The sequence below is a fragment of the Vigna unguiculata genome, chromosome 6, assembly GCF_004118075.2.
Source record: "Vigna unguiculata cultivar IT97K-499-35 chromosome 6, ASM411807v1, whole genome shotgun sequence".
NCBI lineage: Eukaryota > Viridiplantae > Streptophyta > Magnoliopsida > Fabales > Fabaceae > Vigna > Vigna unguiculata.
The window spans coordinates 10429044-10448270 of NC_040284.1; the positions used below are offsets into that span (position 1 = coordinate 10429044).

The window sequence follows — 19227 nt, forward strand, 5'->3', positions numbered from 1 at the left end:
AATTACATCGTGATAAAATATATTTTTAATGTTTAAACTACATCATAATAAAATACAAAACATTAGTAAAAATAGAATATTTTCTAACTGTTTTATTTAAAATAAATAATACAGTTTATTAAAAAATAGGGATGTTACACTTCTCATCATCACTAATCCAACCATCGATTTCAGCAAGGGGAGAGGTTATTCTTATAGTCGTGTGCTTCATTCGCTTGGGGCGTGAGGATGAAGATGTCATGGATAGATTTGCAAAGAATAGGGTTTATGTGGAGAAGAGAGGAGAAGAGACAAAAATGGGATTTTAGGGTTCTAAACAGATTTGGGGGTTTGGTGGTTTTGTTTTGGATTTTGGAAATGAAGTTTAAAGGAGAAGAAAAATTTACCAAACCAATTTTGTTCTAGACATAGTTAACTAGGTTATTAATCTAGTGAAATAGCTTTGAAATTTGACACAAAGAATATGAAAATGCGTGACTAGCTAACTAGCAAGTTGACTATTTTATGCAGAATGAGAAAACTTGATGCAGAAATGACAAAATCTAATGTAGTATGAAAAGGATAGTTAACTAATGAGTCGACTATGTAATGCAGAAACAAAAAAAAAAAACCGATGTAGTGGTGACAAGTCTGGTGCAGTATTTAGATGATAGTTAACTATTTAGTCAAATTTATTTGCTGCAGAGTGTAAAATGTGATATAGTATCTATGTAGTACATGTAAAATCAAGTATGCCAAGTTCATTTCGAAGTACATAAAATCTTTCTCTATCCAAAGGTTTAGTAAATATGTCAGCCAATTGATTATTTGTGTCAATATATTCAATTTTGCATTCCCCTTTTGCAACATGATCCCTAATGAAATGATGTCTTATTTCTATATGCTTTGTTCTAGAATGCATTATTGGATTCTTTGTGAGATTTATGGCACTAGTGCTATCACATGTAAGAGGAATGTTGTCTAAATGAATGTCATAATCTTCTAATTGATGCTTGATCCATATAGATTGTGCACAACAGCTTCCCACAACAATATATTATGCTTCAGTGGTGGAAAGAGTACCACATGCTTGTTTTTTAGAATGCCATGAAACTAATGAACATCCTAATAAATGAAATGTTCCACTAGTGCTTTTTTTGTCTACTTTGCAACTACCAAAATCAAAGTCACTATATCCCACCAATGATATGTTAGCCCTTCTAGGATACCATAAGCCTAGACTTTTAGTGCATTTCAAGTATTTCAAAATTCTTTTTACACTAGTTAAGTGAGATTCCTTAGGACATGATTGAAATCGTGCACAAACACACACATTATGCATGATATCCGGACGACTAGCAGTTAAGTAAAGTAGAGAACCAATCATACCTCTATACTTGTTTGGTCAATACACTTGCCTCTTTCATCAATATCTAGATAGCAATTAGTGGCCATAGATTTTGAGGATTCCTTGCAACTGTCCATAGAGAATTTCTTTAATAATTCTACACAGTACTTGGCTTGATGGATAAATATACCATGCTTAACTTGCTTGATTTGTAATCCAAGAAAGAAGGTTAATTCTCCTATCATAGACATCTCAAACTCTTGTTGCATATTTGTAGAGAATTCCTTGCACAAAGATTAGTGGATCAAAAAATGATATCATCTACATAGATTTGTACAAATAAGAGATCCTTATTGGATTTCTTGACAAATAATATGGAGTCAACCATGATCTTGGAGCTTGCTTTAAACCATATAGAGCTTTCTTTAGTTTGTAGACATGATTTGGAAATTCAAAGGCTTGAAATCCTGGAGGTTGTTCCACAAATACTTCTTCCTTGATGTATCCATTCAAAAAGGAGCTCTTCACATCCATTTGAAAGTGTTTAAAGTCCAGCATTGATGCAATGACTAGAAGAATTCTTATAGCTTCTAATCTGGCCACAAGTGCATAGGTTTCATCATAGTCAATTCCCTCTTCTTGATTATATCCTTTGGCTACAAGTCTTGCTTTGTTCTTCACAATGCAGCCACTATCATTTTGCTTGTTTCTAAACACCCATTTGGTTTTAATAACCTGTTGATTTTGGCGTCAAGGAACTAGATCCCAGACTTCATTCCTTTTAAATTGGTTTAGCTCCTCTTGCATTGCAAGATACTAATTCTCATCCTTGAGTGCATCATCTACTGTCTTTGGCTCTATTTGGGATAGAAATGCGACATTTAAACATAACTGACTTAGTTGCTTCCTTGTAGAGACCCTCTTTGCTATGTCTCCTATCACATTGTCCAAAGACAGCCCAAAAATATTTTGGCAAGCTATTTTCATTCAACATGGTTCTTGCCAATTCTTCCAAGGACCCATTTTTCCTTTCTACAACACTATTTTTCTATGGTGTTCTAGGTGTAGGAAAATTGTGTGAGACCCTATTTTCTTCACAAAATGTTTCAAAAATAGCATTTTAAAATTCACCACCATGATCACTTCTAATGGATTTAATTCGTAAATCTTTCTCATTTTGTAAACATTGGCAAATTTCTTAAAGACTTTGAATGTGTTATTCTTAGCAGAGATAATGAATGTCCAAGTATACCTCTAGTAATCATCTATTAGGATTAAGGCATAATAATTTCCCCCAATGTTCCTAGTTCTAGAAGGTCCAAACAAATCCATATGTATTAATTCTAATGGATTAGATGTAGAAACAAGTTGCTTTGATTTGAAAGAAGTTTTAACTTGCTTGCCTTTTTTACATGCATCACATAGCCTATCTTGCTCAAATTTAATGTTAGGCAAACCATTTACCAATTTTTTTAGCTAGTTTGTTTAGATGTGTCATGTGAATGTGTGCAAGTCTTTTCTGCCAAATTCATGGATCATCATTTTTAGCAAATAAGAAAAGAATAGATTTGAAATCAGAATTTTCAAAATCAACCATGTAGATATTTTGAATTCTTTTTTCCAACAAGTATTATTTCATTTAATGATGCACAACATATCAAACAATGATTTGACTCAAAAATAACCTTCAGCCCTTTATCACACAATTGGCTTATGCTAAGCAAGTTATGTTTTAGCCCTTCAACTAATAGTACATTTTTAATGACAGTGGAAGAAGAACTTGTTACCTTGCCTACACCTAAGATTTTACCTTTATTATTATCACCATAGGTAACATGACCACTTGCTTTGCATGATATTTTGCTGAATTTCTTTGCATCACATGTCATATATTTTGAGCAGCCATTGTCAAAATACCACATTGATTCCTTGGCTCCAAGACTTGTTTGCATAATAGTTTAAAGAGATGGTGTAGGTACCCAATTGAATTTGGGTCCTTTCATATTAGACAAAACATTTGATTTCTTAGCTATCCATTTATATTTACCTTCAGGAACACCACAATTCTTAAAGTAGCACTTATTTAATGTATGGCCAGATTCACAACAATAAAAGCATACAATAGAAGATGGTCTACTCAAGTTAATGAATTTCCTTGACTCTAGTCGACTACAAAGTTTATTTTTGTGTTCTGCATAACCTATGTCTTCTCTATTCAGTACACTTCTTTAGGAACCTAAAATTGCATCCAAATTATTTCTTCCTAGAGTAAATCTAGTTAATGTACTCATTAGATATTTAATTCTTTTTAATTGTTTGGAACAATTTTCAAAATTAATCACATTCTTCTTACAATTACAACTTTTATGCTTTTCTATATATTCTAGCTCAGTTTTCAACTCTTCATTTTCTGTTTCAAGTTGTTTTAATTTGTTTTCAAGCCACCTATTTTCACCTTTATGTCTGTTAGAATATTGCAACTTTCTTGCCTCTTCATGCATCTCATTATATACTTCAAGTAGTTGATAGAATTTGCTTTCATAGCTTTCATCAATGGATTCAAGATTACTTACGCTGCTGGTAGAGGATTTTGTATCAGCCATCAAACACAGATTTGTTTCTTCTTCATGGCTTTCACTTGAGTCACTAGAGGTGCTGGAGTCATTTTCCTCCTAAGCAATATATGCTTTCTTCACTCTCTTAGACTTGCTTGTAGCTTCACTCTTTTCTTCCAATTTCTTTTTTATCTTGAGAATTGGACAATCAGTTTGATATGACCAGATTTTCCACACTCATAGCACGTGTGCTAGGTGAATCTTGCCTCTTGGAAGATAATCTTCTATTTCCTGCAGATTTTATTTTAAACTTATTTTTGTCTTTCAAAAATCTTGAAAAATGTTTTACCATCAGATTTAGTGTCTCAAAATCAGAATTCTCATCCTCTTGATATGCTTTTTCTTCAACTTTGTTGGTTTTGCTTTTAATGATAGTTTATGCAGTAGCTTTTATGGCAATGCTTTGCCTTTTCTCTCCTTCCTCTTCCTCTTTTAGTCGTCCAAGTTCCAATTCATGTTCTCTTAGTTTACCAAAGATGGTTGCAATACTCATTGTGGTGAGATATTTTGATTTTCATATTGTAGTGACTTTAGGCCCTCTTTTTTCAAGCCTAATATCTAAGGGCTGCCCCAAAATCTAATGGGCCTAAGGGCTAGCCCATAGGGTGTCCAAGGCCCCTAAGACAGCTAACACTAGTACAAATTTTGCTTTTTACCTCGCCTTATATGCCTCGGTTGGTCAGGAACCGAAGCATATAATGACGCGGTGGCATTTTTGCAATTTCAGACAACTTTTATGCCTCGGTTCAGCGAAAACCCGAAGCAAAAGAGGGTTATATGCTTCAGTTCAAAAAAACCGGTGCCAAAAGAGGGTTATATGCCTCGGTTCCAAAGACCCGAAGCCAAAAATGTGACTGGATATTTCAAAAATGCCACTAACCATTACGTCTTTGGCCTCGGGTGTCATTGAACCGGGGCCAAATAGGGCTATATGCCTCGGTTATTAATTGAACTGAGGCCATATAGTTTAATTAGGGTTCAAAATTCGCGAACCCCCTTTTCTTCCCCGCGGTGCATTTCTCCTCTCTCTCTCTTTCTCTCTACAACCTGCTGCTCCAGCCACCCACCACCACCACGCGAAGCTCTGCAACCACGATGTGCTGCCACTGCGCTGCTCCGGCCACCGTCTCCGCAAGCCGTCGCCGGTGGAAACTTTTCTCCTGCAACGTCGCCGCAACTCCTTCGCCTTCGTGGTCGCGCCTCGAGCGCCATGAATGAGGGGACGTCTTCGACGTCCTCAAGCGCCCCCGCCTCGTTCCGGCCACGGCAACCAGATCCTCATGGTCGGCGGCCTCAAGTCCTCGTTCGCCCTCATCGCGCCCTGCTCCACCATCCTTGTCCTCCGACTCGACCTCGACAAGCTCGAGTGGGACGAGGCAACGCGCATGCCGCTGGAGATGTTCCGCGCCTTCCGTGAATCGACAAAGTTCAAAGTCTTTGGAGGCGGTGACAAGGTTTGCTTCTCCGCCAAAAGGATCGGGAAGCTCGCGCTCTGGGACCGGTGTGCCGCCGAAGGGGAGCACACAGTAGCAGTAAGGTGGGTGGAGGAAGAAACGAAAACGGGGCGCGAGGGGAAGTGCTTTGCAGAGGTAGAAGTAGAAGTAGAAGGAGAAGGAGATGAAAGGTAAATGGGTGGCAGTGTAACCGAGAGTGGCAGAGGTAAAGGAGAAGTGAGAAAGGTAAGAGGCGTAACCGAAAGAGGTGATGATGGTGGCACGGAGGAGCGTCTGTGGCTGTGGATTTGGAATCGCCTGGCTCTCTGACGCTCTTTCTTGTGAGCGTTTTGGTGGCCCCCTAAGGCCTTGGAGTTCGCAAAAACCCGCTTGCAGTAGTGACACCTGAATTTTCTGTCCTCTCCGACATCGTATTTCCCTTATGCAAATTCCTCTTGCTCTGTTAGTGGGAAACCAAACAGTTTCGATGCTAAAAATTGAACAGTGGCGGTGGATCGATAACCTTGCCGAGAATGGCGACGGGGTATATGGCCTCGGTTCTTACCATAACCGAGGCCAAAGGCTCTGCAAAATTTTTAATTAAAAAAAATATTGTTGAACCTATGGCTCCGGTCCCTCTACAACCGAGGCAGAAAGGTGTTTTTACGGCCTCGGGTGATAACCGAGGCCAAAAGGCACCCCCTTTTGGCCTCACCCCAATATGCCTCGTTCTAAAACCGAGGCAGAATGACAAAAATAACCGGGGCCAAAAGCCCTTATTACACTGGTGTAAACAATGACGGTATACTTAGATTCCAGGGTAGAGTGTGTATACCTGATGATGCTGAGGTGAAAAGGTTAATCCTTGAGGAAAGGCACAAAAGTCGTCTTAGTTTGCATCCTGGCATGACTAAGATGTACTAGGATCTCAAGGAGACCTTCTAGTGGCAAGGTATGAAGAAGGATGTAGCTCAGTTTGTATCAGCCTGTTTACCATGTTAGAAGGCAAAGATAAAGCATCAGAGACCCGATGGGATTCTACAACCTTTGAAAATACTGATGTGGAAATGGGATAGCATAGTTATGGACTTTGTGACCCATTTGCCACGAACCTTTAGGGGTCATGATACGATCTGGGAAATTGTGGACCAATTGACCAAAAGTGCTCATTTCTTGGCAATGAATCTGAGAATGTCTATGGCCAGGTTGGCTCAGCTGTACATTAAGGAGATTGTGAGATTGCATGGGGTACCTTCGAACATAGTCTTAGATAAAGATCTGCGGTTCATGATGAGTGCATAGTTTTGCCCTCATTTAATGTTTAATTCTGGGTATTTAATTGAATTTGTGTGCTTAAAGAGTGATTTAATTAATAATTCTAATAATTAGGCCGTTTGAGTTTGTGTGATAAAAATGTCTTAAAAAGTGATTTTTAGGTGCATAAATTATTTTTGGATATTTTAACGTTTGTTGATGCAGCTGAAGTTAAGATTAAGCTTACTCAAGGTGGGAAAATAAATTGATTGAAGTTACAAACCACCTTTAAATAAGGCTAAAATTAGCAAGTTCTGAAAAAATTACTTTTGCACTCCCAGTTTTTATTTTACACACTCTTCCTGCAAGTGGACTACTTAAAATACATGTTCACCCTTGGTTTTTACTAAGTTGCACCCCTCTTACCACTTAAACTCCACTCAACCCGATCATGCCATGTGGTAATCCTCCACTTATTAAAGTAACCAATTAGAGAATGACATGTGGTGGCATCCAAGAACTCAAAATTCAGCAATGAAGTAGTGCCACGTCATCATCATCTTCTTCCCTCAAACCCTAGGCACCTTCATCCAACAGCAGCCCACCACCGTCAGCCATGGATCTCGCCGGCAGCCACCATTGTTCTCCATCCTTCATCACTTCAGCGTTCCACTATTCAACCTCACCACACTGGAGAATCGCATCACCATGAACGCACCTATAGCAACCCCATCGCAACCCTTGCTGCCAGTTCATAAGCGCATCATCACGCTCATGTCGCAGCACCATCTTCGCACCATGACAGCCACCATTGCAATTGCGTTTCAACCTGCAATAAACACACACAACAGCAGTGAACAAAAATATGAAAACGCGAACCTGCAGGGAGAGCACTACAGCCATCCAAGCATCTCCATCGTAGCTGCACCGCACCTGAAGTTGACCATGAACCAAAGCTACCAAACATGACTTCATCATTGTAACGTGAACAGATTTGTGCACAATCTGCACTGCAACTCAACCATCCTTCACGCATCATTCTCCACCATTAATGCGTGTGAACAAGCCAGAACCAAATCTGCGTCTTCACCAAACGCGCAGTCTACTAAAATTAACTTGCAACAACGCACCAATCATGGCGCAATGGAGAAGCATCACACGAGCACACAACGAGCATCACCATAGATTTGCCCATCTCCACTTTGCTGCAACCTGCAACAGCAGCGTTCACGCACCTGCTGCAGCTCAACCATGGAAGCCACGCCAACCTGATACCACGCAGCAGCCTTGCCGAAAAACGTCCCTGCAGCAGAAACCATGGTGGAGGAAGGAGGAAGGAGGAAGAAACCCTAGTTTTGGAGAGAGAAAGTTCATTGCCACGTATCATCCTGTCATTGCATAGTCAAACAATCAATTTTGGTCAAATGTTCAAATCTGGTCAATGACTAGTCAAACAGAGGGGTTTAAGTGCAAATGTTTATCTTTTTGGATTTCTCAACAAATTTAGACTATAGGATTGAAAATGGCTTATTGAGAAATTTAATGCAAATATTATTTGGTGATAATTTATTAGATATCATTAAATAATTTATTTATTTATTTATATCATAAATTATTAACCAACTATATTTGTTAAATATTTTTAAAACTAACTATCTCTCCAAATATTTTTAAGATCGCTATAAAGATAAATAATATTTATCTTTATTTTAATAGATGTTTGAGAGGTTTTAGCAACCAAAAAGCCTAGTCCAAGTCCTATATAAAGAGACCAAGGGAGTAGAAGAGAAAAAAAGGCTTGGGACTTCGAAGTTCAAGAACCCTTAAGGGGGGCCTAATTTCATTTCCTTTTTCTCTCTATTCTTCTTTCTTCTATTGTAATTTCATTATGCGTTTTGAGGTTAGAATGAAAGAATTTCTTTATACTTTTTATTATTGTTGAGGTTTTCATTCATCTATGTCTTTTATCTTTGAATCACATAAAAAGTAATGATTTTAAATCTATATGCATGTTGATCATATGAGTCCAAGGGTTTTTAAATCTCATTGAGACTTTACTTTGATTTTATTTAGAAACTTTCATGTGATTAAATGAGTTTTTACTAATAATTGAGACTTTACTTTGATTAAAGGTATTTACTCTAACAAAAATTAATTGAGACTTTACTTTGATTAATTAAGTTTTTATTTTGTGAGGAGATAAAAGAATAGACATGATTAGGCATAGTAAAATTTGATTGAAACTGTACTTTGGTTGAATTTACTATGGATAATCTAAAAGTCTCACTTTTAATTCATACTGTACTTTGATTAAAAGTGAGAACACCAACAAATTAATTGAGACTTTACATTTGAAAAATGGGTATTACATCGATTATATTGGGAAACCGATGTAATAAAGTTCGTAGAAATTTCAAAAATGCCGTCGTGCACTGTGCTACATCGGTTTTCGTGTAACTACTGTAATATCTTGTTGTAATATGCTATTTCTGCACTAGTGTTAATTTTTAAATCTACAACAATAATTAATTTAGCAATAATCTTTAGATAACCGATGATGAATCTATTTTGAAAAAGCAATGGAATCAATCTATTTTCTTTACTATTATGTTTATCTCTTTTTATTTTTTTTATTTCTTTCTTGTTTATCTTAATCCTCCTATATATTTATTATTTTATTTGACTAACTCTTTTCTATAGATTTTATAAGAACTAATTTGTTAAAAATCAATTTCGTATTCATTGGGAGGCGACATTGGGTTACTTTACCCTTTCTATTTTGTTGACTACTTTCTTAACAATACTGAAGTTGTTATAGATAAGTAGTATTAATTCGATCGCGTCAACGACAACGTTATCAAATTTGGTGTCGTTGCCGGGAAACACGGTTAGAATTTTTATCGTTTTAATTTCCTATTTTTTTAGTTATTTTGTTTATTTTTTTAAGCATAATTTTTGTTTGAGGAATTTTGTTGGGAAATTTGTGAAACTAGTTGGGAAACACTTTGGCTAAGGATAATAAGGTACTTAAGTTGTGCATTGAGACGCACCTCTCTTTCCTGGAAGTCTACTCAACAAGCTTTCAACTTATTTCTTTTCAAAAAACCTCTTTCAAAAATGCAAAATAATTTTTTATACGAAAATAATCAACATTGTAGTTTTCAAATGGATTACAATTGTTATCCACAACAACTACGTGATTCATATGATTATCAGCAACAAATTGTCATATATACTTCTGCACCTGATATAAGTGGGTTAACTTTACGACAATTTAATGATCTATATCATAGATCATCTTTATGATATTAAGTTATGATATTAATGGGTGAAGTGATAGAGAAACTAGAGGCCATGGGTGAAAGGTTACGAGTTGATCAACAATGCAAAAATATTGAACAAGAGTGGTATGAAAATAAGCAAATATTGTTTGATATGTTGAAGGATGCAAGTAAGAACAACTTCATAGAATTACTTGTAACTATTAATACCACCCTTCAACCCCATCAGAGATTTCTTGAAAATCTAGATTTTAACGCACTTCGTCATGAAATCAAAGATATGCTTCTGAAGTTGGCCATCAGAGCTGAACAAATGTTTGAGGATTTGAGTCAGCTAATGAATGATACAGTTAGAAAGGTCACTTTGGAAGATATGATGAATATGCTGACTGAAGCGATGAAGATGAATCAGACAGATCACAAAAAGATGATGAATGCCGCTACACAAAGCTTACAAAATCATTCTGAAAAACTAATAGCAGAATCACATCACATTGATATATCTACTGATGGATATAATGATTGTCATAGTAATATGTCTACTAATGGACATATTAAGGATGTTGCTGAAGTTGATGAAGAAATTGAAGATTCTAACACTAACATATCTACTGATGGATATGATGATGATTGTAAGACCCGTGAAATTTAATTAATTAAATAATTAATTAATTAATTAATAAATGCGGGTAGTGGGAGCCTTTATGGCATTTATTTCTAACTTGTATGATGTGGAAAAGTACTAGCTTAAGTGGTTGAGAGTACTTGATTATGTGAGAGAACTTGGGTTCAAGTCCTATGTTTGCCTAATGTGTGTTAGTTAAATTATTATTTTTAACAAAAAGGTCGACCATGTTGAGTGATAATATAATCATAGAATTATATTAATTATCACGAAACATGAATTGGTTAAATGGTTATGCATTGATTTGACATATACATAATTATGCATGAACCTCCATCTGTTCTATTAAAATTCGTGTTTTTGGGAATTTTCCAGAAACTGCTTGGCGGGCTATTCGTAGCCGTCAGGTGCAACATACATTTTTGGGCTGTTTTTGGGTTCCTGACAGGAACCGCCTGGCAACATGTTGCAGACCACCAAACGATGCAAGCTCGTAACCCATTCTCTGGGTTTTTCTGATGAAGTGCTTGGCGGTGTTGAACACCCGCCAAGCGACGTGAACCTGTTCATTTGATTTTGACATTTTTATGTGTTCTGGAGTGATTCTGATTGAGGAAATGGGAAGTCCTTATTGGTCCTGAGTGTTTGGGCGTCATGCATAATTGAAATACATGTGAGTGGCGGTCAAATTGGACGAAAATCGAATTAATATTATTTAGGGTTGAAATTGTTGTTGTGACACTAAGTTAAGCGGAATAAGGTAAGGAGTTTTCGTATATTGGGAGCCATAGGAACAAACCATGATCTTAAACCTCTGAGTGTATCCTTTGAATCAAAAAATCAATGGAAAATAGAGTAGTCGGGAATTAGTTAAATCTTGCAGGTGTAGAGAAGAATGTCGGGGTTCCTGAACAGCAAGAACCGCCTGGCGGCACATCGGTTACCTCTAGGCGGCACATCGGTTACCGCCAGGCGCCATACCAGAGATATGAGCGGTACTCTGATTCACGAAAAATGTTGTTTTTCGTATTTTCGCAGAACAGGAACCACCCGGCGCGAGCTTTGTACCGCTAGGCGCAAGGCTCCTGATTGTTGGGTGCTAGGCGCCACCCATTTTTTTAGTTTACGCAGTTTTTGTAAAACTACATTTTCTGGTTCGTTAACCGTCTGATTTAGGTGAAATTTTGACAGGTGGTCCATAACATGTAGTTCTTCAGTTTGAACGGTGGAGATTTTATTTGGAGGTCATTAAAGAGATATATATGTTATGCACAATTTCTGGTTTCATAGTTTATCTTGTAAGCGAATTGATCATATGTGCGTATAAAAGAGTTATGGAACGTTAAGGGGTACTATAGGGAGCTGTCATAGGTAATGTAAATATTAAAGTGTTGCCAGAACCATAAACGAATATATACATGTACTAGTTTGAGGTGGGGAACACATGTGTCAACACCCAATTTCGTCTAGCTAAATAAATAATAGAATAAGTAATAATAATTTTTTTTTTCAAAAAAAGGTAAAAAAATAATAAAAAAATAAATAAGTTTTTTCTTTGTCTAAATAATAATAATAGGATAATAATAATAATAAATAAAAAAAGAGAGACTGTTTTAAGCTTGTATGTTTTTTCTTTTAAGGCTTTGTTTCTATTTTAGTCCAAAATACTCTATACACCCACACCGTTTTTTTCTTGCAACTAACAGCAGCCCAAAATTTAATTTCTGCACCCCCACTCTATGCTTTGTCGTTTCTGCTCTAGATTAAGAAGTTATTCTAAAAATTAGAAACAAAATATGTTCTAATATTTAGAATCATTTACTCTGATTTTGTGCTTTTATTTTATGACACCTCTTTTTCTAGATAAAGCAAGTAGTAATATGATTCAAAGTTATATCTCTTTTACTAATTAGAATCAAAGTTCCATAATGTGATAATATTAAGACCAGTTCTTGCCTTTTAAATTTATTTGTAATCAAGACTGACTTTATTACGAGATTACATTAGATTTATAATATTGTGTATATAAACCCATCAAGGAAAAGAATAAAAAAAATTATTTTCTCTCGGAATTCTGGAGACCTCTCTCACCTTAAGCACACAATTTCTTTTAACCCTCGCATATAAAAGACCCACTCACCTTCAATTGCCAGCCACACGTGCTTCTTGGTGTTCCAACGCAACTATTGTAAATCCGATCTCCTGTTCAGGTTCACAAAATAATTTTTTTGTTCTGTTATGTTGTCTTTCTTGAATTTTGGTTATGATCTTGGTTGAATTTGATGTTTTCACTATTTCTTTTTTATATGGAAAAAACATTATTGTCATGCATTTCTGGGTTCATTAGTTTTATAATTAATGTTTGTGGATCGCATTGGGTTGTGAACGTTGTTGCATGAATAGGTGAGAGATATCATGTTTTAACATTGTATAAATATGTTGTGCCATATTTTTCATATTAAGTGTTTTAAAACTTTTTTATAATAAAATAATATGTTTAATCCTAAATGTTATTTCCTAATCTTTTATTTATTTATTTATTTATTTTCCTAATGTTTTCATAAATTATGGACATATAATAGTCACGTTTTTGGGTATCATGTCTTATTTTGGAAGTTTTTTTTCTTTAAAGGAAGTAATAACAAATAAATAATAAAAACCCTCGCGTCGTCTTAGTACTTAATACCTGCGCTCTTCTATAAGATTACTAAAAAAATACAAAATTTTCAAATATTAAAAAAGAATGATATCAACATCTTCGAACAAATTGTTTTTTTTTTCAAAAAGATTTTTCATAAAGAACTACGTGACCCTGATTCTCCATTATGAATGGAGATACATGGGAGCAAGGAGTAATCCTTATCGGGCCCAAAAAACAAAAATTTTTTTCTCGTTTCCTTTGTTTTTTCTCAGTCATCTTTATTATTATTTTTTCTTTTTTTTTCTTTATTTATTTATTTATTTATTTATTTATTGTTTTTAAATAAACATTTAAAGGAGACCACATCAATTAGTATTTTAATTAAAGGTACCATCTTAGGATAGGCGTGGTAGGGTGCTAACACCTTCTCTACGCGTAATTAACTCTCGTACCCCAACTCTGTTTTCATAGACCTTGCTTTTTTTATGGTTTTCCATAATTTCCTATAATAATTATGGTGGTGACTCCAAACCTCTCTTTTTTATAATTTTATTTTTGGTTTGTCTTCTCGTCGCGATTTCGGTTGTGACAGATGGCGACTCCACTAGGGACTTTAGAGAGTTAGACCATTTAATTAAATATATAAAATTCATATGGTTGTTTCAAGTTTTTTGTTTTTTTTCTCTTTTCTTTTTCATTCCTTTTTTTTGTCTTATATTTATTTGTTTTGTTTTATTTTATTTTATTTCTCATCTATTATTATTATTGTATATATATATATATATATATATATATATATATATATTTTTTTTTTATTTTGGATGATTGAATTATTTATTTATTGTTCATATTGCTTTATTTTTATGCTTGAATTTTGAATTCTAGGATAGATGATTTTATTATATATATTTGTCTGGTTTTTCTGTTTGTTTGCAGGAAGGGGTTTGGGTATGCATTATCCTCCCTTCACACCCACACACTGTGTGCATGACATGAGTGGGGCCCTATACCCGGGTCTGAGTAACTTTAGAATTGGAGGGGATTGTGTAGCAGTGTCACAGTGGATGTACTTCCGAAGTGATCATTATGAGAACCCCAGTTAGAGTTTGTTTGCTGCATTGGTACTCTCACCTCTTGTTGTTTACCAACTGTCGTAGGAAATGCCATGAAGTGGGCCATAGCTCTAGTGACCTTGATATTTAGGTAATAGGAAACCATCCTGGCAAGCGCATGTATTTTACCTTAGATCCATTAGGTGCCAAACCTTTTTTAAGGCATAAAAGGAGATATACACTTTTTTTTTAATTCCTCATTTTATTTTATTTTATTTTTTATTTTTTTTCTTTTCTTTTCATTTTTTGATTTAGTAATAAAATCATGCATGACATATTATTGCATCCATGTATTTGTGTTTTACCATGTTATTTCATCATGTTCATTTAACTTTAGGTCCAAAATTATAAAGTTGTCATTAAGTTTAAAAAGAAAAGGCAAATTAATATGTAATTTGGAGTCGGGGGTAGTTAGATTTTGTTTCTTTGAAGAAAAAATTATCCTCTAGGGTTGTAGAAAGTAATTTGAGAGCGTGATAGATAGGGCTAGAGATTAGGTTTTCTTTTTAATGCATTGATTTATGAGCTTTCTAGGTGGTCAGATTTGTGTGGACTATTTTCCTTCCTTTTCTTTTTCTTATCTTTTTTTGTTTAATAAAAATAATAGAGAAAAAATAATATAAAAAAATACGGCAAGGCTAAGGCACCCCTACAAGACGTGAACAAATAGTAAAAATATGGAGGACTGGGAAACCGCACAAGAGACAATAAAAGCAAATATCAATCAACTAAAGGACCAAGTAGGTCAAATCTTGGAGGCCTTGAAGTCCTTAAAGGCCACAGGAGAAGCTTCATCAACAAAGGGTGAGGAAAGCACTCACGGCGCTTATGTTGCTTTCCTAGCATAAGGATTGCCATCTAGTTACACCCCACTTGTTGGAGAATATTCAGAGGCTGAGCATGCTTCCTTCTCATGCACAATCAATACTCTAGGGAATGAAACGGCTACCATTGCGGGACCCCGAGAGACTGTAATGCCCAAGACTTTAAACACAACTATCGGTGATAACTCTTTGGACAAGATTACATCACGCCCTACTATGCAGGTCGTATCCGTTGATGTTGAGGGAACAAAAACTAAATTAGAAATTTTAAAAGAACGACTACGAGCTATTGAGGGAGGTGGAAACTATGGGTTTGGCGATGTTGCGGGTTTAAGCCTAGTTCGTGATGTCACAATACCTCACAAGTTTAAAGTTCCAGAGTTCGAAAAGTACAAGGGTACTACATGCCCTAGAAACCATCTAACCATGTATTGTCGAAAGATGGCTGCCTATGCTTATGATGACAAATTGCTAATCCATTTCTTCCAAGACAGTTTGACTGGGGTAGCATTGAGTTGGTATACACACTTGGAAGCATCTCGCATTCATTCTTCGAGGGATTTGGTGGATGCCTTTTTGAAACAGTACAAGTATAACATGGATATTGCGCCAGATTGGTTGCAATTACAAAACATGGCCAAATACGATGTTCAATCTTTTAAGGAGTATGCATAACGATGGAGAGAGCTTGCTTCTTAGGTGGAACCTCCCTTTCATGATAAGGAAATGGTGGCAATGTTTGTGAACACGTTGCAACCCCCATTCTATGAGCACATGGTGGGGAATGTATCCTCAAATTTCGCTGATATCATTATCATAGGTGAAAGGATAGAGATTGGGCTGAAAAATGGGAAAATTGCATATAGCCCGTTTGCAACTACAACTCCTAAAAAGCCTGATTTCAGTCTTGGGAAGAAGATGGAAGTAGAGGTGCATGCAGCATCAACAATACCTAGGTTAGAAAATCAGACTCCCGCTTACCAAGCACAATCTCCATAGTAGGAATCCTATCAATCGCAAAACTCCTCAAATAACACTTGGAAAATTGAGGCTAACACAAATCCCAACCAATCTTTAGGGCAAATCACTAGTCCTAGAAGGAATCAAGAAAAGAATTATATTCATTTCACTCCTATTCTTGTGATTTACACGGAGTTAATGCCGAATCTACTCCGTAATGCTTTGGTAGCTATCTGCCCGATGAAGTCGTTGCAGCCACCATACCCTAAGTATTTTGATGTAATGCCACATGTGATTATCACGGGGGAGCCATCGGTCAATCTACTGAGAAATGTTTGTCTTTCCAACACAAAGTGCAAGCTTTAATCGACTTAGGGTAGTTAAAATTTCAAGAGAATAAATCCAAAATTAAGGCCAATCCCCTCTTTGGGCATGATAATGCTGCGATAAATGCTATTGATCTCAAGGACATAATTTGGTGAGGAATGTACGCGAAATTAAGAGTTCACGAAGGTTTATTTTTTAGGCACTACTAATAGTAAGATTGTTGGAAGGTGAATATAACTTAAGGGATGCATGCGGGTTCCATCCAGGTGCTGAACATTCCATCGAGGCATGCAATGAGTTCAAAAATTTTCTACAAAATTTGATCGACAAGAACTTTGTGCAAGTATGTTATAGGGATAAATAGGACAACAGAAAACTAATAGAAGAAAAGAAGGAGCGAAGCCTGGCTTGCATAGAAGGACGAGAACGAAAGATAGGGAAGATTCAAATCAGTGACATCGAAGAGAACTTCTGTAGTGCTGGATGAATGAATGCTTGTCAGATATCACCCATCGAGGATGGAAGTGGATTTGAAAGCTCAGACTTTGTGTGGTCCTGTCCTTCATACATGTAGTTGAATAATTGAGAGATAACGAATTACCCGTGATGTTTAATTTGAAAAAATGTAATAGTTTTAGTTTATCCTTTTGCTTTACTAAGAGTTTTAGGATTCAAGACTTTTTGAGATGACCGTTTTTAATCTTTAATTTTTTTTATGCTCAATGTGACAATAAAATCATTTATAGTTTGCGTTTTTGTTTATTTTCGTTTTATTTATCTGTTTTATAAACTTAAATGATGCAAATATGATGATGAATGTTTCAAAAATATTAATGTCGATATTCCTAATTCTGAGCACTCTATTGACAATATGGAAGATGATAATGAGGATGACTGGGAACCTTCTCCTTATTGTCAGAAGATGAATGGGGCAGTTGGGGCTGCTAATAAAAACATAAGGAAGATTATATAAAAGATGGTGTTCATGTATAAGGATTGGCATGAGATGTTTACTTTTGCTTTGCATGGATATCGTATGTCAGTGTGTACTTCAATTGGGGCTGTAACACCCCATTTAGTTAATAGCGCTAATTAAAGGAATGTCATGCGGAATAGTATTAGAAACAAAGTCCTGGAGTGTAGACACTACTCCTCACGATTATCTAAGAGAAAACCCGAATAAGAAAAGGGAACACTACGATGCCATAACAAAGTATAAAATATAACTCAACAACATTTAGAATTTTAAGCCTAAAGACCAACGGTACAGGGGTTATAGCCCTAAAGGAAAGTCCAAGTAAACTTAGATCTAGTCCAAGCAGACTATGCAGCGGAACCTCCATCACCCTCATGATTACGGGGAGTTCTCACCTCTGCTCACATCAACAAGTTGATGATCATCGCAAAAGAAAAGACCACACCACAGAACATACAACAAACAACAGAAGGGTAAGCTAGAGCAAAAATTAGTTTTATCATGCAATCAGATATACTTTCACAGTCCAATATACATACATCACCCAGCCAAAATTACCTTGAATCCTTACCAAATTATATAGATCGGACACCACCATGGACACCCACTAATAGGGGTGATGAGTGCGCATGTTTGCTCTCATTTAATGTTTAATTCTGGGCATTTAATTGAATTTGTGTGCTTAAAGATTGATTTAATTGGGATTTCCTATAATTGGGTTTATTGAGCATGAGATACAAAAACATGTTAAAAATAGCTTGTTAGTTGCATAAATGTTCTTTGGATATTTTGATGTGGGTTAGTGCAGTTGCAGCTAAGTCATGGAGGTGTGGAAATAAATTGATTAAAGCTTCATGACACCTTAAAGATAAATCCAAGAATAAGAAATTATCAAAAGCACAAAAATCCAAGCCAAGCATTGCATGAAGACGGCAAGAAAAGCTTGAAAAAGTGAAGAAGTTTGGCTAAGCCAAGAAGAGAGCAAAAAAAATTGGACCTTGCGGTTTTCTTTATCTTTATGATTGAAGATAATTTGAGAAAAATATATCTTTAGATATTTTATTTGATATTTTTAAATAATTATCTTATTTAATTATATCATAAAATATTAAAATATATTAACTACCAAATCTTTTTAAATATGACAAGATCTTGAATCTTTTTAGATCCACAACAAACAAATATATGTTGAAGATATTGGATTATTGAGAAGATAATTTGAGGAGATTGCAAAGGGTTGATTTGGAAAATTAATACAAATATTAATTGGTGATAATTTATCATATATCTTTAATTAATTTATTTATTTAATTATATTAGATATTGATATTATCAGCCAACTATATTTGTCAAATAGTCTATATCTCTCCAAATATTTTTAAATATTTATCTTTATCTTTAATTTAAAAGATATTTGAGAGATTTTAGCAACCGAAAAGCCCAGTCCAAGTCTTATATAAAGAGACCAATGGAGTAGAAGAAAGAACAAGTTCGGGACTTCAGAGTTTTAGAACCCTTAGGGGTGCCTAATTTCGTTTCCTTTCTCTCTCTTTTCTTCTCTCTATTCTTCTTTTGTATTCCATGGATTGCTAAACTTCTTGGGTTGATTCCATTGTAATTTCATTTTGGATTCTGAGGTTAGAATGAAATAATTTCTTTGTTCTTTTTATTATTGTTGAGGTTTTCATTTATCTATGTCTTTTATCTTTGAATCATGTAAAAAGTAATGATTTTAAATCTATATGCATGTTGATTATGAGTTCAAGGGTTTTTAAATTTAATTGAGACTTTACTTTGATTTTATTTAGAAACTTTCATGTGATTGAATGAGTTTTTACTAATAATTGAGACT

At 35.4% G+C, this 19227-nt stretch overlaps 1 pseudogene; it reads left to right on the plus strand.

The window, feature by feature from the left end:
- Positions 1-4979: 4979 nt before the first annotated feature.
- Positions 4980-6677, plus strand: LOC114188393 (annotated as a pseudogene).
- Positions 6678-19227: the final 12550 nt, after the last annotated feature.